The sequence below is a fragment of the Barbus barbus genome, assembly GCF_936440315.1.
Source record: "Barbus barbus genome assembly, chromosome: 13".
NCBI classification, from domain to species: domain Eukaryota; kingdom Metazoa; phylum Chordata; class Actinopteri; order Cypriniformes; family Cyprinidae; genus Barbus; species Barbus barbus.
Window position 1 is genome coordinate 27,717,013 of NC_136741.1, and position 25,671 is coordinate 27,742,683.

Genomic DNA, 25,671 nt, shown 5'->3' on the forward strand with positions numbered 1-25,671 from the left:
GATGGCAATACACTAAAAAAGCATCAACAGAAATATTTCAATTACAATAATAGTATGTGTTATTCACTTATGTTAGAATATTGTGCCAACATGCTAATGCCAAACTCCAGTGAAATCATTTGAATCGAGTCTGTCATGCACAGCGCCGATGTATTCTGCTGCAAACCACTGATTATGCAGACAATAGGCAATGAGGCAACACACTAGGTTTCGAAACAGAGCTTTTGTCTGTTTACATGCTTGCTTTAGTCCGCACCTCAGACATTTCAAAGGCTAACACTGAATCTAAAAGGAAACCTGCGGAAATGTATTTACACAATCTGCGTCCCAGAATTGAATCAGAACCAAACATCATAACTGAGGTGCCTCTATATTGAATTGTGGTTCTCTGATGCATGTTGAGTAGATCCTCATATTTGTTCCAGGCTGACGGCACAGCACAGTGCCTGAGATAAAAAAAAAAAAAAAAAAAAAAAAAGACAACATATGGATTGGATTCACTGACTGGAAGAGATTGTCTAGAAAACCTTTGCTGTGATGTGCTCCTCAAACCAAGATGAACAGAAATCAATGTGGTGAAATTATATCACTGCTATATGAAAAGAGGGACCTGCACAATAACATCAAAGCAAATATTGTTTTGATAGTATTTGCATACATAAGACATTCAAAGAACATGTGGATGGACCCGGACATTCAATACAAAATATTACATATTTCAACAGGATATTCTATCAGTAATGTATGTATTTGTCTATATATGGCATGTATTTTTTTCTTTAAAATAAAATGCACTGATGAATCTTGCACAATGAGACCAGGAATGCATGTTCCTGGTGATATCCATTTTGTTTTTATGTTGACTTTAAATGGAGGGGAAAAGAAAAATCTTAAGCGGAAAGAAAAGAAATGAAATGAAATGAAAAAATGTCATGCCTTAGCAGCTGTCACAGGTAACTATGTTTTATCTTGTGTTATTCAGTCAACGTTCTGCCTATAATGCAGAGAGGAAATAATACATTGTTCCTGTCTTGGGCGGTTATACTGCAGACCAGCTGTGAAATTCTTCATTGTTGTTCGAAGCAGGTACAACAAGCATATCCAGACACTTCTCAACCAGGGCCGGCTTCTCTGAGGAGCTTACAGAGGCAGTGCCTCTTCAAAAACATTTTGGAAAGCACATTTTATAAAATATGAGCTCATATAGAGTTAACACCAACATAACTGACATTTCTCGTGTTTAATTCTAATCATACAACACCATGGGACCTTTGACCTTTAGGGACAGGGTTCATCATTCTTTGAGCCCAGAGTAAATGGGTAGTTTATAGAAGTTATGAGAAAAGGTTTGCCTGTATATGTGTGAGCTTGAATTCATCATCCCATTTTCACACTGTCCCAGTGCTAAAAATGTCTCAAGTGTGCTGGAGAGTTTTAGGACTTGACCGATAAAAAACCCACTTGACCACAGGGTCACTGACTCACACTTTTCATTCTCACCTCCACAGAGGTTCATTCAAGCGATACTGGGTTCACAAGACAGATACCGGATAGAGGTTCTTCTGGTCCAGGTGGATCTCACAAAGTCAGTTAATAATTTCACCCCAAAATATACCGTAACATTTTTTGGAGGTAAGATTTTTTTATTTATTTTAAAATTACATATATACATTTTTTTTTTAATTTGTTTATTTATTTTTGAAAGGAATTATTTTTTGCAGGAAGGGCATTTGATTGAAAGTGACAGCAAAGACTATCATATTGTTACAAAAGATTTCTAAGTCAAATAAGTATAATTATTTTGAACTTTTCTACTCACTTCACAACTATTTGAAAGATTATTAATAGTAAAAAAATGTTTCTTGAGCAGCAAATAAGCATATTAGAATGATTTCTGAAGGATCATGTGACACTGAAGACTGGAGTAATGATGCTGAGAATTCAGCTTTGTCATCAAGGCAAGGCAAGTTTATTTATATAGCACATTTCATACACAGTGGTAATTCAAAGTGCTTTACATAAAAGAAAGTGAAATAGTCATCACAGCAATAAAAACAGGGAATTAAAAAAATTATAAAAACAAGGAATTTTAAAATGATATAGAAATTGATTTAAAATTAATTTAAAACAGTAAAGAATAGAAAATTATTACATAAAATACAGTGCAGACAGTTCGGATGTAGCACAGTGCTCATTCAACAAATGCACAGCTAAATAGATGAGTTTTGAGTCTGGATTTAAATGTTGTGGCTAATGTTTTAGCACATCTGATCTCTTCTGGAAGCTGGTTCCAACTGTGGGCGGCATAATAGCTAAAAGCGGACTCCCCTTGTTTTGTGTGAACCCTTGATGTTTCTAACTGACTTGATCCTAATGATCTGAGTGGTCTGTTAGTCTTATATTCAGTTAGAATATCTGCAATGTATTTAGGTCCTAGGCCATTGAGTGACTTATAAACGAGTAAAAGTACTTTAAACTCAATCTTAGATGTAACTGGAAGCCAGTGTAAGGACCTGAGGACTGGTGGAGATTTTCTGGTTCTATTCAGAAACCTGGCAGCAGCGTTCTGGATGAGCTGCAGCTGTCTTATGATCTTTTTGGGAAGGCCGGTGAGGAGACCATTACAATAATCAACCCTGTTGGTGATAAAGGCATGAACAAGTTTCTCTGTAACAAGTCTTGACTGTAAACAAAACATCTAATTCTTGCAATGTTTTTGAGATGATAGTATGCTGATTTAGTTACTGCTTTGACATGACTACTGAAACTAAGGTCTGTCTCCAGAATCACCCCAAGATTTCTGACTTGATTTTTAGTTGTTTGACCCCTAGAGTCAAGGTATGCATTCACCTTGGGAACTTCATCTTTGTTTCCAAATGCAATGATTTCAGATTTCTCCTTGTTTAACTGAAGAAAGTTTCGGCACATCCAACTGTTAATTTCATCAATGCATTGGCAGAGGGTGTCAATGGGGCTATAGACATTTGGAGATAAGGCTAGGTAAATCTGGGTATCATCAGCATAGCTGTGATAGGCAATTTGGTTCTTCCTCATTATCTGACTTAGTGGGAGCATATACAGGCTAAACAAGAGCGATGCTAAACAAGGAATAAGTTACTTTTTAAAGATATTTTAAAATTGAAAAATCTTTTTAAAAATAATATTTCACATTATTATTGTTTTCATTGTATTTTTGTGAAATAAATGCAGTCCTGTTTAGCATAAGAGATCATACACACACACACACACACACACACACACACGCCAATAATAATTTTTTTTTAGAAAAAAATGTCCCTCTCCACATTCTCATTATAATACAAAAGCTCATTTTTATAATTGCAATGCTTAACAGAAAGTAACAAGATTTTGGAGGAAGGTGTGCTTAATTTTCATACTTAAAAAAAACAAATTACTGTCCATTTTGACTGTCCAGCAAAAATAACTTTTAACTGTTTCTTTTGATTTTGGAGTGAACTGCAACCTGAACCATGCTTTTGTTAGATTCTCAAGTCTTTCAACAACTTACAAAATAAATCCAACTCAATTATTTATTTAATAATTTGTAGTATTATGCTGTCTCTGTTTCTTCTGCAAATACAATTTTGTAGCACTGTGTAAAAACTTTGTTTCTGTCTAAACTTGTTTCGATTCCTCTAATATAACTAAGCCGAAGTGTCAAGGTCTTGAGTGGGAGCTGTGTGAAAAGTGCCGAAAGCAAGAGAATGGAGAGGATGCTCTTGGACAATAAGCAAGCAAGGCCACATATCCAGAACATACAACTGCAAAATGTTTTTTTAAACTCTTCCGAGAACTGTATCTTTGAATACATATCACGAAGAAGTTGAACATTTTTGCAGAAGTATTATTCAACGACAAATTGAAAACTGAAGTCTGAGACCCTCAATAAAAAGTATTATATTTGAACACATATTATGAAGTTGTTGGATGTATTAAGACATAGATTTGTTATTCAATATTTATTAAAAGGCTTTTTGGAGAAATTGATTGATTTTTTGACAATTGATTTTTTTTTTTTTTTACTGAATATTAAATAATACTTCTGCAAAAATGTTCAACTTCTACATGTATGTATGCATACATGTAAACAGACAGACAGACAGATATTAGAATATAACTAAACACAGTTTACTGTTATAAGGCACTAATTAAATAAGCCTTATTGTAATTATTATTATTATTAAGTAGTATTATTTAATATTTATTAAAAATAAAATTATTGGACATTAAATAATACTTCTGCAAAAGAGTTCAACTTCTACATAATATGTATACTGAAACATTTTACTATGGTCTCAGACTTTTTGCCCCACAATCTTAAGGCAATTACATTCTAATATCCTGAATTTGTATCATTTGACTGTATCTGCATGTTATAAAAACTTAATCCACATAAAAAAATGAAGAACTGCTGTTAGCGTAAAGCTAAACAATATTTAACGGTGTCAGAGCATTAATAACAGTTATCTGAAAGTCCCTCCATACCTAATCTGTATTCATTAAACAGTAAGTTTTCAAAGCAAGGCTGACTGATTTATTTACAATTGGACATGAAAGACAGTCACGCTGCACAGTGATTCTCACAGTGGGGGGGAGGCTTGTGTATGATTCTGCTCATGTCACATTTGTGTTGTTCTATTTACATCCATAATTTCTGGAAGTCTTTGAACCTCGCAAAGACGCACTAAAGGCGTCGCATGCAGGGAACTCCAGTGGAGCACTGATACCCAGCACAATACAAACAGACTTTGTAATACCAGCGAGTACACACTGCGATCACATATTTGCCCTGCTTTGGTGAGATTTAGATGATGTACACACAGTTGTCTCAACATTTGCATTGCAAACCAGAGAGAATTTGCTGAGATAGCAAGTGGCATGGAGAAATCAATGATGAAACCCAGTGGAATGTGTGGCTTTGATTTCGAGGCTTTTTTTACGTTTAACTTTGTATGATATCCAATGCAAAGTCCTGAAGCAAAACCAGGTTTTAATGCAGCTTAATAAAGAACTGAGCTCTGAATTAAAAAAAGCTGAATCCAACCCGAAACTGAGCACTGGCTGAGCAAATTCATTTAAGGGATTGTTCTGGTACACAAACACACACACATACACCTTCTTGATAATCTAAGCAGTGAGAGACTTTAATGTTCATACACACTGCACTGCCTGGCAGATTTGAAAAAGCTGTGACTTTAACTAAACGGGTGCTGCTGCTGCTGCTGTACAGGGGGCAAACTGAGGACAGCAGTACAGTACTCTAAACACCACTTTAAATGTCATAGCGCTCTGAGATAGGGAAAAGATTTGGTCCTCAAACAGCCTGCAGTGTGACGGACGCAATCTGAACTTGTCAGCACTGACAACAGACGGTTGAGACCACCAAAAAATAATAATAACATTCATACAGCTGTGTATGTTCTAACATTCTTATGTATGACACAATACGTCTTGTTTTTCGCAATGCAAGGTGGTTAGGATGCTGGCATGCTGTCATTTCCCCTTCTCGCTGCACCCATTTCCTATTTACACTGCATCTTTATTCAGAACGGGCAAAATGACCTACTAGCCAAGCAATTGGTAGGATATTTGAACAACGAGTCAACGATCGGATGCATTTCTCAACATACTTTTTTTTTAAAACTTTATTTATTCTTATTGAAATTAATGTATTTCTATTTAAATAAACTTCTATCTATATGTCTGTCTGTCTATTTATCTATCTATCTTTATTAGAAAAATAAAGTTTAAAATAAATGCATACACACACACATTAAACATTCTTGAAAAATGTGTGTGTTTGTGTGTGTATATCATACATTTTATTAATAAATTCATATTTTTAATTTTAATACTGATATAATTACATGGTAAATATATGGTAAAAAAATTATTACTTTATTTAAATACAATTTTAAGAAATATACACATACACATACATATATCCATGTATCTATACAAATAGAAAAATAAGAAAAAAAGTTTAAAACAAATGTATATATATATATTTTCAGTTTATTAATGCAATAAAAATTTATAAATGTGTGTGTGTTTGTCATACATTTTATAAATGAATTAATATTTTAGTTTTTAATATTATTTTTTTAACTTTCACAATTTTTTTTATTTGCACATTTATTTTAATATATACTGATATAATTATATGATATGCAATATTTTAATGAAAATTATTATATTTAAGAACAATTATGAGAAATATATATATAGCGCAACCCTACAATGTGAAACTGACAAATAATTATGCTGAAAAACTATAATCACAACTTTTTCCTGTATATAGAAATGTGAAATTACAGAAGTAAAATGAGTTACACTGTGTTTTAAGGTGCCCTTCTTACAGTGTAATTAATTTTTAAGTACTGAGTAATATTATTTAACAACATCTACTTGCATGCTATAGGGTTATGGTTATGATTTGGTTTAGGGTTAGTTGCATGCAACTATGCATAATTTATTGTTATCACTATAGTAAGTACAAGTAACATGTAACAGACACTATAAAATAAAGTGTTACCATAAAATGAGTTTCCGTTTAACATGACTTTAAAGTGGAATATTTTAGACACACAACCACAATACATATGCTTTCTAACTCACTAACCGACTAGTCAGCTTTGCTGATCCATTCTTTATCTGAACTCTTGTGGTTTAGTCGTACACTGTGTGTTTTCCAGAGCCAGTCCATTATTTTCCATTGTCTTTGGCTTTTTCAGTGATCAGTTCCGGGCCATACTTTCTGTCTCGGTACTCTGATCCATCTTCCCAGCTAAGTGATGAAAACTAGATCTTATTTTGCCAGGAGGTTATCCTTCGGGGCAGTTCAAAGGCCCCTCAAAATCTCCACATTACATTGACATGACTGTGAAATCTTCAGTTCCACATCCCCACCTTGGGCAAAGAGATACAGCCGGCACAGCTGGACTTGGCCTAGTTAGTATTCTGCCTGACTGTAGGGTACAGCGCTGGGGTTTATAGCGTTCTACTGACAGTAAAGGTCAGACCTCAATGGGCAAGCAATCTGTTAAGCCCTCTTCAACTGTGTACTGCACACACACACAAAGACTAGCAAACACACACAGGGCAAGATTACATGACTTGGACCAGTTCCTCAGACATTATCACATGCTTCACTCACATACACAATAAGTCTCTCTCTCACTTGATCCACTGCTCACGCACATGCCAGCATCTGGGTGAATCATATGAAACATGTTTGGGTCATGTTCCTGTTACGTCCCGGCAGGTGTGCCTTCGTTTTCTCTCTCGCTTTTCTCTCCCTCCCTGTCATTTTCTTAGGATCAACCCCTCAGGACTGTGATTGGCTTAGGAGGCTGTCAGTCTTCATTAACTCAAGTGACGTCATGGTCTTCGCTACCAATCTGGGCCATCGCTAGTCTTTTAAAAGAGACGTCTAGATTTTTGGTTTTCTGCTCCGTTTTAGTGATTGTTAATTTTCCTCTCTTGTTTGTTTTGTTCTTTTTATTATTTAAGATGTCATTTTGTTAACTGTTGTGATTACCTTTCCTTTAGCTTGCTTTGTTATTAGTTGATGACAACCTTCGTTTGTCACAGGAGTTTTGGACAGGTAATATGTCATGTGACGTACACTCTACAAACACGTAGTGATCCCAATGTATAGATACATCAGGTTGTGATGTATCTATACATTGATACATCACAAGTGATACATCACAAGTGAGCGCTGTTTATGTATCTTTTTGTTTGGTTAGTACAGGGTAGGAAAGTAAGGGCGTGTAAATGCCGAAGACTTGCTTTCATTGTTTTGTTTCTCTTTAGTTAGGTTAGAGGTTGAAATTGAGTTAGATTGGTTTTGTTTTGCTCTTTTGTTTTCTTTAGTGCCACTTGTGTCCTTTTTTTCCTGTGTGAGTTTTTGTTTTGACTATTCTCAAGTAATCATTGTATATTATTTACTTTTTGTTTATCTTTTTCCTTTATTGTTATAAATTTACCTATATTATTGTTGTTGCCATTTAATATTGTTATTTCTTACGTTTTCTTTAACTTTGTAAAATAAACTATCTTCTATTTGACTTCTGGTTGTGCTTTGTCTCTTGCCACCTGCGTTGCCACAAGGCTGGTCACAATCTCAATGTTACTACTTCTATCTCTAGACTATAAATTAAAAGGTTCGTAACATTTAATGGGGGCTCGTCCGGGATGTTGTTACGGTGCCAGATAACATTTAATGGGGGCTCGTAAATAAATTGTGACCATGTCGTGTATATGCTGGAGGTAATTGACGGTACTTTAGTTGGAGTATCGTGACAGCGGTTTTTTCTTTGTTATGTGGAATTGTGTAGCGGTGATTGTTGCTGGCTGTGCATTGTGAGAATGTTTAGCCTTCAGAATTTTATTATCACTCCATCGTTAGAGCAGATTAATTCATGCAGGAAGCAAGATTTGTTTCTGATAGCTGACCACTATCAGATTGTTGTGAGTAAGCAAAGTCATAAGAGAGACATAAAGAGTAAATTGTTACAGTGCTTGATTGAGTTAAAAGTTCTCCCTATGTCAGATACAGCTGATGATGTTGTTACTGGTGAAGTTTCAAGCCTTGAGAACGTTGCTGTGGAGCGTCTCTGCCTCGGGGATGAGGATCTGCAAAGTGGTAAAGCTGATGCTGAGGTGGAGGCCAAGATCAAAAATCAAATGTCAAATCAAACTATGTTTTCCATAAAAGAAAAAAAAGAAAAAGGAAAAACGAGGCCTGTTTCAGTAACACTACATTTATTTTTCAATGTGAAAAAAAAAACTATTAAAATAGTTTGCAATTTATTGCAAACCTTAAACAGAAAACTATTTGAAATTAAAGAAACAAACTCAAATGTGCATGCATGTGCACAAACACAAATGCATGTGTTGCTTTTTAAATTGAGCTAAACTGTAAAGAATAATCAGAGATGAATAATAAAGAAATGTTAATAAAAAATAAAAAAAACGCCTCTGGAAGTTGTACCACAAGACACTGCCAAGCAGTACAGGTTATAGCTCAGAGCAAACGCAGAACTGCAGATCAGTATAGTGTCTTGTCAAAGAAATGCTATAGAAAAACACACAGAATTCAATAAAGAGAAGACTGATGCTTCTGGGCTGAAAACATCTGATTGCTTGTATAAGATATTTGCCAGTACGTGTTTTTCATGAGCAATGCTGCTTTTCTCTCGCATGTTAAAAGTGTTTCACCCTGGGTCTTTATTATTAAGACGCATTGCCTACGAGAAATGTGGCTTAGAAAAGAAAAAAGGAAAATTGAGCTGCAGATTGAGAGTAAAGCAGAAAGACCACGTTGATGGAAGAAAGATGTATGAACTAATTTACTATTTTTAATTGGCCTCCATGTCCATTTTTTTTTTAGTAAAACAAACTATCCATAAGGCAAGTTACTGCATATCTACATATATTAATATATCAATATAAATTTTAGATACATTATCTTGGACAAAAAAAAAAAAAATCAAAGGCTAACATAGGCTGATGTTAAGATAAACAATTTTTCATACATACGGATATGATCTGTACTCCAGTGTAGTAATGCTAGTGAATTAGATCACAATCCTTCATTTCTCATGAAGATAAAATTGGTAATGTCATTTATTGTGCAGCGGTCATAACCGCAATATGAGTGCTGTGGAGATAGATATATGCGCAAAGGCCTCTGAAATCTATTCAGCGAAACATTCACATGGACTCTGACTCTCTTTAAGAGGTGCATGAGGCTGAAGGGGGGTCATCTCTGCAAGCTGGTCGGCTGAGCAAATCCAGTTATGGCAATGAATGTGACATCCACACGGCAATTCCATTTCCGACAGCCATATGGTGAGGCGACTATATACCTGCCTTTCCATCAAACATAAACTGACAATAAAACACATAAAAGCCCACATAGAGTGCAGCAAGTGCAGTCTCTTATCAACGGCTGTGTACTTTCACATCTTGCTGAAGGAAAGTGCTAATTCTGACTCGCCAACCTAAAAATACATCACCATCCATATTTCCGAACCCCTTGGCCTGTGACATTTTAGTGTCGGAACTTGCCACCGGGACTCGTCTGGATCACTCTGCCCCTCTAATGTGATGCTAACTGTTTCTGAATATTCTAGCTGATCTGAAATGTCACTGGCATAATATTTCCTCTTCACACACTCTGTGTCAAGGTCACACTAACTATCTACTGGAAAAGAAAAAATCTATTTGCATGTCCTGTATAAAACTCTTGTTGATCTTATGGAGAAACTCTCCTACTGTACAAAGATCAGTTCACTCTTTCAGCAAAGACCCACTTGCTTAGCAAGAACCATTTTTGTCATTTCTTAACATGGAAGTCACATTTCACCCCATATAAAAAAAAACAAAACAATGAACAAATAAATAAAATAATAGTAATTAAAACATTTTATAATGCATAATAATAAAAGAATTATATATAGCATTGTTTTGGATAAGATTTTTGACAATTAAATCACATATATTTAAATATAATTATAATAAAAATAGTGTATATTTTATTAACTCTATTACTGCAACATGTCCAGATATTTAATTTATTATTTATTATGTATTACTTATTATCCTATTATTCTCAGTGATGCTTCTAATTACACAAATACAATTAATTATAAATTTAATTTTAATACACAATTAACTTAAATAAAAAAAGACTTAATATAAATTAATTAATAATATAAATATTATATAAATATCAAAAATATTAACAAATTTTATTTCTATTGTACATTTAAAACAACTGCCGTTGACCAAAGTGCTTTCCAGCATAAACAAATAAATAAAATGCCAAATAATATATAATAATAATATAAATATATAATAAATAAATTCTATCCATCCATCCATCCAACCATTTCTTTAGAAGAAATAAAATTGCACATTTTCTTTATTTATTTTTTTGAAGTACCATAGAGCTTAAAAAAGGTTCTGCAATGGCATCCTATAAAAGTAAAAATATTCTCCAGGCATCAAGACTGTTAACTCTAAAACCTTTATTTTTAAGTGTGGGACTGAGATCTAAGGAAAAAAGCAATGAGGCACTGTTTTGAATCCGTCACTTAGATGTTGATTTCCATAAAGTCTAATTTAAATTTATGACTCACTTATCAAATTCACGCTGAATAACAACACGCAGAACATACACGATAATACAGCACCTCCGGGGCTTTTTGCTTCATTAGCAAAGCCAAAATAGCCTATAAGTGAAGCCAACTGTGGATTTTCAGTTGACAAGAGTTTATAAATGGGTCAAGATTGCATTAAGACTTCACCCCAAGTCACAAGACAGTATGAATGATGGCGCTGATATCTCAATTGGAGTCACTGAAAAGGGTGTGAAGAACCACTAAATAAAGCGTCTGACATGCTCATTATTTTTCAAAGGTGTCTTCATGCACGCAGCGCCCATCAATTATGGTATCAAGAATATGTGCCAAGTCGTCTCCAAGTGTCATTCAATGCTTAAAAGGTTCAGTAAAGGAATGCGTGACATCCTGACTTAAGGACTTAATTGAGCAACAGAAGGCTTGACAGGAGAAATGTGCAATGACATATCATCAGAGACAGTCGAACGAAACCGAGTGAAAAGTGAAAACATCTGTAATTCATGCACTTCACAGCAAATTCAGAGCTCTTTTGGAAGCCAGAGATGTCTAGTACTGTAGCTCTGGAGAAGCATCCACAGAAAAAGCATGCAGGACCAGGCACGCCAACCAAAATGCTGCTTTTACAACATCTCAGTATCTAAAATGGATATCTAACGTTTCAAACGCACGTCATATCCATGTCTATCAGGACTATCCACCTTCTCCAAGCTCGTTTTCAATGCATGATTTCCCCAAATGGAAGCTGTGAATGTAAAGTACATGCCCCAGATTTCTCCAAAGTTCCTCATGTTTGCGGTCAAGTATGCAGACCCTCTGGTGATCCGGTCCTCCGTGCTGAATTGTTTATTGGATACATCACACCATTAAAGGAGATTAACCAGGATTAGTGGAAACCCTTAGAGACACTCATTAAAAGAGGCTAAGTATAAATTCTGTAGTTTACAAGATGTGCTACCTGGATTACGCTCAGATTTATCATGTTAAAGTAAAGTAAAGTAAAGTTGTGACGTATTGTCAAGTATGGTGACCCATACTCGAAATTGGTGCTCTGCGTTTAACCCATCCAAGTGCACACACACACAACAGTGAGTAGTGAACAAATGCACACACACACACACACACACCGTGAACACACACCCGGAGCAGTGGGCAGCCATTTATGCTGCGGCGCCCAGGGAGCAGTTGGGGGTTCGGTGTCTTGCTCAAGGGCACCTCAGTCGTGGTAAGTCTCACTCAAAAATGTGTTCAAATGACAGTGGTGGAAATCAAAAGACTATAGCGAGCTTTCAAAGATGCCGAAGTGATTTCATAAGGTGAAGGATCACTATTTGTAACCGATGGTAATCAACTCAAGCAATGTAGGAATGTAGAAAAATTTCATTAACATCCCATCTTTCCATCTCTAAGCCTGTACAAATTCAAAAGGCGGACAGACTCAAAGTCTTAAGCTTCAATAATCATATTAACATCTAACAATAAATTCCCTTTGACTAGTTCTAAAGCTTTACCTTCAGCTATTTTATGGAAGTGGATATTGGATTTTGAAACCATTTTTTACAAAAACAGAATCAAATCTAATTTCAGCTCTCATTCATTGTGCATTTTGATGTCGTGGAAGTCTGATGTGCTAATCATCAGCCTCATTTGCAAGGACGCTTTTCAAGGAACCACTCAGAAACTCTAAGGGTCAAGCAACCAAACATCTATTCAAGCAGAAAAGAAAGGAATAATTACCCCAAGAGATTGTTTCTGTGTCCATGTAGCTCAAGACCTATTGACCACGGTGGGTAATTTAAAAAGGAAAACCAACACATAACAAGGAACAATACTTACATTTGTTTTTAAGTGTTATCGCTAGACTCTTCCAAACTTTGGGAATTTCAGTCTAGATTTATTCAATGAAAACTTAGTCATAATGGTTAAACTGATAATCCCAATTACTTCTCAAAATATAATCATTTGAGATTAATTATTTGAGACATTTCATTGCACAGATAAAGCACAAATAAAGAGAGTGTCAACTCATGCACAGTTTTCTGATTTAGGCATGAAATTATCATAAATTAACACACTCACTACATTATGAAAACTTGAAAAACTCTTTTATCAAAAGCTAAAACAACTCAAGGTTACGTATGTAACCCTAGTTCCCAGAGGGAACGAGACATTGCGTGTTCCTGAAGGGGAACAGTAAAATTCACAATTTTAATTCCAAATTACAGTCATGTTTTTCAATTAAACAGGAACAAAAAAGACTGTTCAGCAACCACAATCATGTTTAGATTTATTACAGTTTGGATTGGTCTTATTATTAAGGTCTGATGGTAGATTTATGCAGTGCAAAAGCTGTGTCAAAAAACCCAGATTGTCTGTATTACATTTTAATTTGAGCGGAAAATCTCATTTATTCTTTAGATTGCGCTAAATTACAATTTACAAACCCGATTCCAAAAAAGTTGGGACACTGTACAAATTACAAATAAAAAAGGAATGCAATAATTTACAAATCTCATAAACTTTGTGAATACTTTATTCACAATAGAATATAGATAACATATCAAATGTTGAAAGTGAGACATTTTGAAATGTCATGCCAAATATTGGCTCATTTTGGATTTCATGAGAGTTACACATTCCAAAAAAGTTGGGACAGGTAGCAATAAGAAAAAAGTTAAATGTACATATAAGGAACAGCTGGAGGACCAATTTTCAACTTATTAGGTCAATTGGCAACATGATTGTGTATAAAAAGAGCCTCTCAGAGTGGCAGTGTCTCTCAGAAGTAAAGATGGCAAGAGGATCACCAATTCCCCCAATGCTGCGGCGAAAAATAGTGGAGCAATATCAGAAAGGAGTTTCTCAGAGAAAAATTGCAAAGAATTTGAAGTTATCATCATCTACAGTGCATAATATCATCCAAAGATTCAGAGAATCTGGAACAATCTCTGTGCGTAAGGGTCAAGGCCGGAAAACCATACTGGATGCCCGTGATCTTCGGGCCCTTAGACGGCACTGCATCACATACAGGAATGCTACTGTAATGGAAATCACAACATGGGCTCAGGAATACTTCCAGAAAACATTGTCGGTGAACACAATCCACCGTGTCATTCGCCGTTGCTGGCTAAAACTCTATAGGTCAAAAAAGAAGCCATATCTAAACATGATCCAGAAGCGCAGGCATTTTCTCTGGGCCAAGGCTTATTTAAAATGGACTGTGGAAAAGTGGAAAACTGTTCTGTGGTCAGACGAATCAAAATTTGAAGTTCTTTTTGGAAAATTGGGACGCCATGTCATCCGGACTAAAGAGGACAAGGACAACCAAGTTGTTATCAGCGCTCAGTTCAGAAGCCTGCATCTCTGATGGTATGGGGTTGCATGAGTGCGTGTGGCATGGGCAGCTTACACATCTGGAAAGGCACCATCAATGCTGAAAGGTATATCCAAGTTCTAGAACAACATATGCTCCCATCCAGACGTAGTCTCTTTCAGGGAAGACCTTGCATTTTCCAACATGACAATGCCAGACCACATACTGCATCAATTACAACATCGTGGCTGTGTAGAAGGAGGATCCGGGTACTGAAATGGCCAGCCTGCAGTCCAGATCTTTCACCCATAGAAAACATTTGGCGCATCATAAAGAGGAAGATGCGACAAAGAAGACCTAAGACAGTTGAGCAACTAGAAGCCTGTATTAGACAAGAATGGGACAACATTCCTAAACTTGTCTCCTCAGTCCCCAGACGTTTGCAGACTGTTATAAAAGGAAGAGGGGATGCCACACAGTGGTAAACATGGCCTTGTCCCAACTTTTTTGAGATGTGTTGATGCCATGCAATTTAAAATAAGTTTATTTTTCCCTTAAAATGATACATTTTCTCAGTTTAAACATTTGATATGTCATCTATGTTGTATTCTGAATAAAATATTGAAATTTGAAACTTCCACATCATTGCATTCTGTTTTTATTCACAATTTGTACAGTGTCCCAACTTTTTTGGAATCGGGTTTGTACTTGTTTGTCGACGTTTTGAGCTCATCAGCACTATTTTCTTCTTCATGCATTGCTTAATATAAGCTTCAGTTAATACCACACGGTTGCCAGGTTGTGAAGATTAAGTAAAACGCTGTGCAGAAAAATATTGTCCTTTTAAGCGACAAGCTCTAATAGGGGAATTTAAACTACTGGCAACCCTAGACAGTAACTCTTCAGAAGTCTATTTTTTTCCTCCTCTTTTTTTTTTTTTTTTAAGAAAATGTAGATTTGGATTTAGAAAGTTTTGTATGATTTTTTATACATTTTAAATACATAGTCATGGAAAAAAATGTTGTAAACAATTTCTTTCCTCCTAGTTTTCATTAACAAAATTAACGCTTCTATTTAGGGACCTCCATATAAAACAAGGGTACACTGCTTCAAATGGTTGAGCAGCAACTAAGACATGCTTTGGCATTAATTGAAGCTTATTTTAAGCAATGCAAAAAAACAAAATAAATCAACAGATCTATCTGAGTAACAGCTCTCAAGACAGAAGCAGAAACACATGACTTGGATGTCTTTGGATAAAGGAGCTGAGCCAAAAGTAACAATTATCTTCTTTCCTTTTCACCTTTTTTCCGCTGCCATGAAGGGAGAATTAATTGACACATTATCTTCCCATTAAGTGGTGATTTTCCTATCAGATACAGCCACTAGGATAACAGGACAGCACCACACACTCATTCATTCTCCTTCAGGATTACACGCTATATCTGAGGACAGAGGGAAATGTTTGCACTCATGTAAAGTACTATTCCTAAATCAATTTACGATTGGACGGCAGATGGCCAATTTACTCAAAATTACACATTTTATACTATCTGTTCATAATTGTACACATTTTAAACAAGAAAACACATGTGAACTACCCCAGTCAGTCAAATGGGTTGTTCCTATTATGCTGTTCATTTATTATGTCCTCATCATCTATATCTAAATGTGGATTAAATATTTAATTAACATTCTTTAGAGATGGAAACCATATCAATTAGGTCATTTTTTTTAATTCTTCATTGCTTTTAAATATTCAAAGTAGGCAATTCAGTTGGTCTTGCTCTAATCAAAATGTTTCAAACTAAAATGACTTTCTTGCAAATTGAAAACTGAATTGGTAAATAAGTTCTCATGTCTCTTTTGTTGTCAGTTCCTTCATGACCTTTGTTCTTGCTACAATGTGTATATAATCAAGCCATAAATTTAACTGATTGAGACTGACAAGTGCATGTTTTTGTATTACTTAATGTTAATGCATTTTTGATGATATATCTAATATTCAAAGAACACATTAATATTAAAAATATGCTTTAGACAAGCTCAGCCAATTTAACTTTATTAATTATAACCTATAAGTGTCTGAGCTTGACCAGATTATATTCCTGAAAGTCTGATATACCATTTTAATGAAAAACTTAAATTTCAACAAAAGCATATTAAATATTTATGAGTTACAGACTTCAAAAGGAATGACCCTGTGAGTCTTCTGGTTAACAACCAGACAGAACACAGTGAAGTCTGAGATGTAAAGTCGCCGGGTTCGTGTTCCTGAAGAGAAGAGATTTTAAAGCTCAATACGTATCTCATCTGGTGAATAGCCTGAAATGAATCTGTGTGCCAAAGACGAGGATTGAACACTGATGCATCTTTTCTTACCCAAGACCACATAAGCAGCTCTTCTGGATGTGAGGCTTTCAGGGGTCTCTCTTGATCCGTGCATGTTGTTTGTTGGCAGTATCAAGCAGGCGAAAAAACAGAACTCTATGCGATGGAACGGGTTCCTCTTGTAAATGATTCAAGGATCAGTCATGCCTGATTAGGCCTGAGCCAGAGATATTGGAGAAAATGGAGGGCTTGTGTACTTCTGAGCCCCGCTGAAGCTGACTGACAACAGTGGGCTTCCAACATGTTCGATACTGTAGATGGTAAAGAGAGCATTTATTTGATGCACAATAAAAGCTTGTAATGCTCCATTCTTTGCCAAATTGGTTCAGACAAGATGACACAATGACAAGAAGAAAGGCATGATGGGATATGACTTGGGCTGTGCCAGCAAAAAGTCAGTCAAAAACAGAGAAACCAAGACTCAGCACTGAAGCACTGTGCTTTAACCGCTATATCTCAGCCCTTTCAACCTATATAGATCATTAAAAACAAACTGATGAATTACTAAACAAGAACATTACTAAAATTACAATTCCACTTCCGTTTACCACCCATTGCCCTACTATCAAAAAAGAAATAAATCAATCATAAAAAATCTGGCTAAAATCTATTTTAAATATAGGAAAATATATTTAGAAATATATAAACTGTGCAGATTAAGGGAATATATTTTTCAAAATGAAAATATATTTTCATTAAACCTTCATATTTAAAAATATATAACAAAATGTACTTCAAAGGGGAAAAAAATCCAATATTTTTTATATACTAAAATATATGAGAAAATACAAGTAATAATTAAAAATAATAAAATATATTTCAACCATTTGTTTGTATATTTTAAAATATTAAAAATCTTTACTTTTTTGCCATATAGTCACGATAAATAGTCAAAAAATGCTTAATATTATATACTGCAATATATCTAACGTATTAGAGCTGAAAAGCTGCAGCAAGAGACCGAAGGTCTTTGGCATGCACTGGGAAAAGTCTTGTCAGACATCATATTGTAGCAGCAAAGGGTTCCTTCATTAATTCAAAAGCTTGACCCCCGGGGTTACGAGCAACAACTCATGAACTATACAACCTGACACCAATGTGCACTACCACAGCTTGGCTGAAACGCATTTACTAAGCTAGATAAAGCATGGAAAATACATCTCAGTTTTATCACGCCAAATGAAATGCTAAACAATATTTAGAATTGGTTAAATGTTATATAAGGCACTGTTGCATGTTACTGCATTTCTGCTGTGTTTTGCTGCTTAGAGGTTGCTCTTTTATAGCTCAGGAGAAGAGGCTAACTGTTTAAACCTAATTGAGTTTTCAGTTCATTCGGTTTCAATAAAATATCAAATTTGTCTGACTATTCTTGGGAGAAATGCAAATACAAACAAATGAGTCAACTGTTGATGTTCAGAGAGTACAGAGCTAACACTGTGAATAAAATAACATGGTTTAGATCATTTGATCAAAAATATCTGAGCTCACACTGAGATCTGAAACTCATGTGAGATTATTAGAGCCTTAATGTTTTCTGTTGAAAAAAATCCTCAGAAGCAGTAGACTTGCAGTAGGCAAAGGTAAAAAAAAAAAAAATAGAGTAACATTGACTGTATCTTTTTAAAAAGTGTGCAATGAAAAGAAAACGTGCATTTGTGATCCTTTGCTTTATGCAATAAACCACATTTCTTAGTGCCAGCAAAACCAATATCACAAAAAAGAAACTCTTCATTTGCAAAACATGTTGTCGATTTATATAACAGCTGCTGGCTGATAATGAGTTTTAGTTGAGGTAATTTTAAGCAGAAAACAACTGAATACAAAAATAAAAGTGATCTGGATTGAAATGAGCAGAATATTACACAAGAATATAGCAAATATTTGCGATAATTGTCCTTATTATAAAATCTTATACTTCGAGCATTTCCCTTTAGGTGCCAGAATGTTTAATATTTCATTATAATTTTTTTGTGTTTTCTGTGTGTGTGTGTGTGTGTGTTTCTTTTAAGACAAGCTGGTGCAAAGAGTGAGAGATAGCGGGGATGCAACGTCTGTGTAATGCATCACCAAACACACACACACACACACGCACGCGCACACACGCACACACACACACAGCCTAAATGAACCCATAACTCATGGCATAGGTCAGGCCTTCTTATATAGAAAATATTCCTTTCAGCAAATACTGCAGGAAAAGAACATTTATTATTGATAGAAAAAACACACAGCAATATATAATAAACCAATGACTTGGCTTAAAGCTCACTGGAATTTCATCCATCAAATGAAAGTTCTCTTCGTCTAGCAATATTGACCAGTCATGAGCTTTGTACAATGAACAAGAGCACTTCTGTAAATAAGCTGCAGGCTGGGGTTAAACTGAGCCAAGACAACATATACCATATAGACTTGAGTAATATTTGTATATTGATTGCATATGTTTATTTGATTTTGCTTTAAAGGGAAGGCTTTGTTAGTTTTCTGACAAATATTTTAAGGGTACTAAAGTGGCACATTTTGCCATTGACTTTAATGCAAAACATGCACTACTTTAATGTAAACACCATATACCTCATAATAACAAAATGTTTTAACATTGTCAATTTTGTTTTTGAAAGAATTGTCTTATGCGCATAAAAAAAGACTGCATTTAAAAAAAATTAAAAAAACAGCAACATTGTGAAATATTACAATTAATTTTTATTTATAGGGCTTTACTGTAAATTGATCAATTTATGCATCCTTGCTTTAAAAAAAGGATTAATTTCTTAAAATATCCTTCTGACCGCAAATTTGTGAACAGTAGCATACATAATGTTTTTGCCCACCTCCAAAATCCCAATTTAACCTCTGGTGGTGGCTCCCCATGTGGGTTGAGTTCCAAGGAAATGCTTACTCATTTCCACAAAACACATCAGATATATTCACTGCAAGCTCATTTTGTTCTTACTCAAAAAAAAAAAAGGTGCTTTTACTGAACGTACATAATTGGGTCTGATTTGCAAAGCATGAGCCTAAGTGCAAGTCCTGGTGAGGCAGGTGATGGAAATAGCTCATGAAATTGACTTCAAAAGAACTTGTTGTCTTTTCTTCCGCGGATATGACTGAATTCAGACTGCTAATTTAACAAAGTGAAGCGGTGCACAGTTTCCCTTAACCTCCTCTCTCTTTCTCAGTAAGCAGGATTCGCCATGCTCTCTGGCCAATGTTGCGGTCGGTGTTTGACATATCTGAACGCATGAATAACATTTTCATGAAATTTTCATAAAGGTGTATCTATAATTCTCATGCCCTTTCTTAGCTAGTGCTGATTAGAGAGAGATGCTTGAATCACTGCCGGGATCTGCTCGCTGCATCTCTGATGCACATTTACTATTCAAAACATTTTCATCAAGATCCTCGTTCCAGACATTCTTGTCAAAAACGCCAAACCGAAGCCGACCTTGTTGCAGTGCTTCCTCTAATTAACGCTCATTCAAGACTTTCATGCCAAACACATTTAGCTCAGTTTGTCTAAAAATACTCAGCCCACCCACATTCAAAACAAATTTGCAAATCATATTCCCCAGATTGCAAGATTGTTTGCCGTTTAGTGACTGAATGAAGAGTGATTTTATATACATGGATTGAAAAGATCAAAATTTAATTTGCTTCAAATTTAGTTATTACACAACACAAAACCTCTCACACAAAATCTTCAGTCCAACACTTTATGACTTAATATGTGCAGTTCATAACAGTATATGCATGCTGTATTATTAAAACAAAACTCTCCAAAATAACTTTATTGCTTTGAGATCAAAACAGAAGATTATGAATTATATTTCATTATCGACTTTGTCTCAGATGCCTCTTTTAAAATTTCTCAGGAGAAATCATACAAAATAGATATAAATGAGACAACTGTTAATAATAATAATAATAATATCTAGCTCAGACAGTTTGGCCTTGAAAGTTCAAATCTATATTGACTGATTGCAGATTTTGGGAATCTGAGCACTTACTATGTCTTTTGAAACTCCAGAGGAGACTTCAGAAGAGAAATGTCTCAAAGGAGGAAATTTTAGCAACACTCTCCCCATTTGCACTGCTTTTAATCTCTGTCCACAGTCTAGGTGAAACAACTGAGATATTTGAGATCTCATTTGAGTTTTTCTTTCCTTATGCTTTGGCTATTAAACTTTAAAGGTGCTGTAAGCAATGTTTTTAATAACAAATATAAAATGTTCTTATTACTGTATCTGACAGATCTCACTGATATTGGTGTCCTAAGAAATAACACCTGTCTCTGAAAGCCTTATAGGTTTTTCAAAGAGCACTTTTAGCCAAAGAGAAACAACTTCTATCTGCGAATGATTTGCGCAGTCTGCTTTCTGATATTTAACACCTTTAACATTAAGGAATAGGCCTAGTTGAAATGAATATTTTCTGAAAATGTATTGCCTCTCAGACCATCCAAGATGCTGATTAGTTTCTTAATCAAAAATTTAGCATTACACCACTTGCTCACCAATGGGTCCTCTAGGTAAACTGTGCATGTGTCTCTTCTGAACCAATCTTACAAAAACTTCAAAAGATGTTAATTGATGGCCTGAAGTCATGTGGATCACTTGTGGATTATTGTTATGTTTTAATCAGCTGTTTGGACTCCCATTCTGACAGCACCCATTCACTGCAGAGGATCCATTTGTGAGCAAGTGATGTAATACTAAATGTCTCCAAATCTGTTCCAATGAAAAACAAACTCATCTACATCTTGGATGGCCTGAGGGTGAGCAGAAAGTTGGTAACACTTTACAATAAGCTTCATTAGTTAACATTAGTTAACAACTTTAGTAAAAAATTAACTAAGAATGAACAATAACACTTCTACAGCATTTATATGTTAATGTTAGTTTCACCATTTACTAATGCATTATTAAAATCACAAGTTGTGTTTCTTAACATTAGTTAATGCACTGTGAACTAACATGAATAAACAATGAACAACTGTATTTTCATTAACATTAACAAAGATTAATAGTGTAATAAATGCATTGTTCATTGTTTGTTCACATTAGTTAATACATGAACTAATGTTAACAAATGACACCTTATTGTAAAGTGCTACCGAAAAGTTTTATTTTTGGGTGAACTATGCTTTCAAAAAACCAACTCAGAAGACAACATTGATAAACCAATGACAAAAGATCTTCTGAAATCAACAGCACAACACAGACTTATCACAAAATCATCAGCTGTCATCAGTCCGCCATTGTTTCTACGCCGGAGCGGTTGTAGACAAGAATGGCTTCTAAGCGATTGAGGTGTTTTGTTGTTAATGTAATAATGAACATGGCAATCGTCATTTACTCCCGACATCTGAGCCGCTGAAGATGGAGAGAATTACCTTTGTTTTTGAAGGGAATGCGCCCCCCAATCTACTTAAATGCGTCTATGTTCACGTGAATCATTTGTGATTTTTATTAATCTTTGCAAATCGCCTTTCCTAATAATGCGCTAGTTAGCAAGATCCACGGCTGAATGCGGCTAAAGTTTACAGTCTCATGAGAACAGCTTGTCGCCCCACAGAAGAGAGGGGCGGGGTAAGCAGAGTACATTAGCATTTAAAGGAACATGCAACGAAACGGCTCAGTATGAACAGAGCTGTTTTTGACAGGGTAAAAAGGGTGTTGTTTTACAATACCATTGAGAAATTTTAACCAAAGTATGTTATAGACTTTTCATTAAGACCCTAAAGAATCATATCAACTTGTGCAAAACGGGCATCCGATGACCCCTTTAAAAATGTCATGCTCATGCATGAGAAAGCAGCGGGAAACAGGGCAACAGTCAAAGTCAATTAAAAAACCACGCATTCTGTGTGAACCAGACTTTGTGTGTTTGAAGACCTGCAGCGGCTTTAAAATCCCCATTCAGTATTTCCAGAGAACAAGCATGCTGCACAAAAGCCCTGTTAACATTTGTCAGTATAAATGCTGAACTTTAACTCCGCTCAGATCAAACACTACTGCTGATCTATGTTTGTAGAGACTCAGGCTTGGGAACCGAAGTTGCACGTACCTCTCAGATCTCTTCCGTGAGCAGGAGACGGATGCGGCTATACTGCTTGGTCCCAGTGCTTGTGATCTGGAGTGCGTGAGGGATCCTGCAGTTCAAAACAAAGCAAATACTTATAGTAGCAGGATTTCAGCAGCTGAACATGAGAGCATAAGAGTAACAAATTTTTACATTTTCTGAGGAAAAAAATTGTGGTGCCTCCCTGTGCAAACTGCCTCAATGTTATAGGTGGTGTTCTGTGTTCCCTATCATCAGTGTCATCAGATTAAAGCTGGATGTTGCCCACAAGAGCAGTAGACCCCTAGATGCTCCAAATTAGATGACAGGTTTCTGTCAGGTGGTCAGGGGCAGGGACCTCAGCGATAGTCTCTCCCCTTCTTTGGTGACCTCCATGATGAGAACTTGTTCATGGAGTGAGCCATATTTGTCCTGTGTTTTTTGTGCCTCAACCTTGAATTTTTCAACTATTGTGGATTCAAAGGCACAGGGCTATGATGATGATACCCCAGGTGGAGAAGACGCTAACGGGCTATCTCTCCCCTGGGGGTACATCACTCGAAAAAGTCAATGCTCCCTAACAAGCCATGTAGAGCAACATCTACACTTGTAGGGAGAGCGTTTCATGCAGCACGTCATGCTGGTGCTGCCCTGCATACAACGGCAGTTCTGCAGGCATATCAGACTGACGTTTATAAATATCTGAGCGCAGGGAGGCAAAGAAGCCCGAGAAAGCTTTCAATAAGTTTCTCTCCCACCAAGCTCTAGTGTAGGGGCTGTTGGCCACCCAGTCCCAATTTGGCCCAGCTCCTCTGAGGCGAGAAGCAAAAGAGAGTGTGCAAGCCATGCACCCCCTCATGAAAGACTGGGGAACAGTTCATAGCACTCAACAGCCAAGAGGGAGCCGGACCTAAAAACGCTCTTTACGACCAGAAGAAAGTCCTGAGGCTGTGCCCAGTCATGTCTGAGACCTCTTCAATGTTTGTGCGCACACACTACACAACCTTGGGGGGTCTAGACACTTCCAGTGCAGCGGCTTTGGTATTCTCGTTCCTATGAGCGTTATTGAAACGTTGAGCGTTATTTTTTTTTTATCATGTAGCTATGCAGGTTCTGGTTTTCCGGGTGGTTTCTTACTGGCCCAAGTGAAAAGAGTAAGTCTTTGATATTAGGGTCTGTAGATATGGCTGAAGTCCCTTTGGTTAAGTTTTTTTTCACCCATCAAGTGAAGAATCACAAGCTTTATTGCTTAAAGTACACATTTCCTCAACAAGCTGCAAGGTTTGAAGTATCATTCATGTTTGTAACACAAACAGTGAAGGGAGGGGAATTTAAATACTTATGGATCAAAGGTTAAAGGTTCTCTGACATTTATGGTTCCATTTATCCTTTCCATTCCACTAAATGCTATTTATAGTGTAAAAAGGTTCCTTAGATTATCTTCAAACTAAACCAAGGGTTCTCTTAAGAATTGTTCACCAATACCCCCTTTCCACCAGCAGGATCCAGGTGCTAGTTCAGAGCCAGTGCTATTGCCGGTTCTTAGTTGGTTTGACTGGCAAGCCTTTTAAGAACCGGTTGCTTTTCCACAGGCTAGAGAGCCAATACAGAGCCAGGTCTTATGTCACTGAATACATTTCATGTTTCGTTTCACTAGCGCAGCCACGGCAGCGCCAAACACAACAGACTTGTTTGAGTGCATCGGCACCATGCAGAACGATCGATCGATCGGCACACAACACACTAAAGCACCACGAGAGCGATCCAAAAGCAGAGCTGTCTCCAGCAGCACCCCGATGCCTCGCACCGACCGATCCACGCAGCACCGATCCATCCCGAACAAACCTAAACAAACTATCAACAATGGCGGACGTTGCGTTGCTATTGATGTTCATGGCTTTGCGAACCTACATCGGCATCCAAACATGGCAAATCCAACGCGTTTGTGTTTAGCTGCTATTTCAAATATGGCGGTCCAAAGTTTCTGTTGGTCTTGTTGGTCACGGTAACCCCGCCCCCAGCCGCTGACGCAAGCGGTTCTTCCTTCTAGCCCAGCAATGTTTTGGTGCTACTTACAAACTGCTTTTCCTGGTTTGGAGTTGGTGCTTTGGGTGTCGAAAGACAAAGAACTGGTTTGAAACTAGGCTCTGGCTCTGAACCAGCACTGGAACTGCCTTGGTGGAAAAGGGGTATGAAAGGTTCTTTGGTGAACCAAAAGTGGTTCTTCTATGGCATCATATGATGTAAGGGTGTACAGTACGAGCAATAATAATGATGCATGATGGAATTTGTTCTCCAATAGTGCACAGCCAATTTTAATTTTCCAGTGGAAGCTCAATTTGAGAGAAAATAAATAAATATTTTAATTTCAGTGTCTCACTCTTGACCCTCATCCTAAGTCTTCTCTTTCACAGTCACGCCTAATGGAAACTTCCATTGACAGCATAACTCGTGAGTAACTTGAGTTATTCCATCATTTCAATCATGAAGATGCTGACAAACATAAGCTTGTTTCACATCAAGGCCGGCCAAATGGAGAGTCAAGTGGGGGACGATCAATCTAAGCACAGTTCTGATGTTTAATTCTGAATGTGTTGCAGGGGCTTTATCGTGGGATTAGTTGTTTGGGTGGCGGCAGCCACTGACATTTGAGGCGCATTCCAGTCATACAATATCCCGTCCACTCAGCCACTGCCCCCTGCTGCAAAAAGGACTGACAGTCATGCCACGCAT

The 25,671-nt window shown here is 36.4% G+C and overlaps 1 protein-coding gene across 11 annotated transcripts in view; it reads right to left on the reverse strand.

Annotated features, from left to right (window-relative positions):
- The window catches only part of LOC306879463 (RNA-binding protein Raly-like), an 82,134-nt gene that overhangs the window by 52,811 nt on the left and 3,652 nt on the right, over positions 1 to 25,671 (reverse strand). For all 11 annotated transcript variants that reach the window (XR_013785011.1, XR_013785012.1, XR_013785013.1 and 8 more), the window contains one exon: positions 22,945 to 23,029. The gene's annotated coding sequence lies outside the window, so the exon portion shown is untranslated. The remainder of the gene's footprint in view (positions 1 to 22,944; positions 23,030 to 25,671) is intronic.